The sequence below is a fragment of the Hemitrygon akajei genome, chromosome 10 (genome assembly GCF_048418815.1).
Source record: "Hemitrygon akajei chromosome 10, sHemAka1.3, whole genome shotgun sequence".
In the NCBI taxonomy this organism is placed as follows: Eukaryota; Metazoa; Chordata; class Chondrichthyes; order Myliobatiformes; family Dasyatidae; genus Hemitrygon; species Hemitrygon akajei.
Genome location: NC_133133.1, coordinates 106805444 through 106806897, shown reverse-complemented (window position 1 = coordinate 106806897; position 1454 = coordinate 106805444).

The following is a 1454-nucleotide window of genomic DNA, read 5'->3' as shown; positions in this document are numbered from 1 at the left end:
GACACACAGACTACACACATAGACAGACACACTACACACACAGACACACTACACACTACACACATAGACAGACACACTACACACACACTACACACATAGACAGACACACTACATGCACAGACACACTACACGCACAGACACACTACACACAGAGACACAGACCCTCTACACACATAGACAGACACACTACACACAGACACACTACACACAGTGGACACGTAGACAGACACACTACACACAAAGGGACACACTACACACTACACAGACAGACACAGACACACTACACACATAGACAGACACACTACACACTACACACACAGAGACACACTACACACACAGACACACACACTACACACATAGACAGACAAACTACACACAGACACACTACACACTACACACACAGACACTACACACATAGACAGACACACTGCACACACAGAGACACACTACACACACACAGACACACTACACATGTAGACAGACACACTACACACACAGACACACACACTACACACATAGACAGACACACTACACACACAGACACAGACACATACACACTACACACATAGACAGACACACTACACACAGACACACTACACACACAGACACACAGACTACACACATAGACAGACACACTACACACACAGACACACTACACACTACACACATAGACAGACACACTACACACACACTACACACATAGACAGACACACTACATGCACAGACACACTACACGCACAGACACACTACACACACAGACACAGACACTCTACACACATAGACAGACACACTACACACAGACACACTACACACAGTGGACACGTAGACAGACACACTACACACAAAGGGACACACTACACACTACACAGACAGACACAGACACACTACACACATAGACAGACACACTACACACTACACACACAGAGACACACTACACACACAGACACACACACTACACACATAGACAGACAAACTACACACAGACACACTACACACTACACACACAGACACTACACACATAGACAGACACACTACACACAGACACAATACACACACAGAGACACACTACACACACAGACTCACACACTACACACATAGACAGACACACTACACACAGGGACACTCTACACACTACACACACTGACTACACACGTAGACAGGCACACTACACACACAGACACACTAAACACACTGAGACAGAGACACACACACAGACACACACACTACACACATAGACAGACTCTACACGCACAGACACACTACACCCTACTCACACACAGAGACACACTACACACTACACAGACACAGACACACACACTACACACACAGACAGACACACTACACACACAGGCACACTACACACCACACACACACACAGACACACTACACACTACACACATAGACAGACACACTACACACAGACACACTACACACACACAGAGACACTCACTACA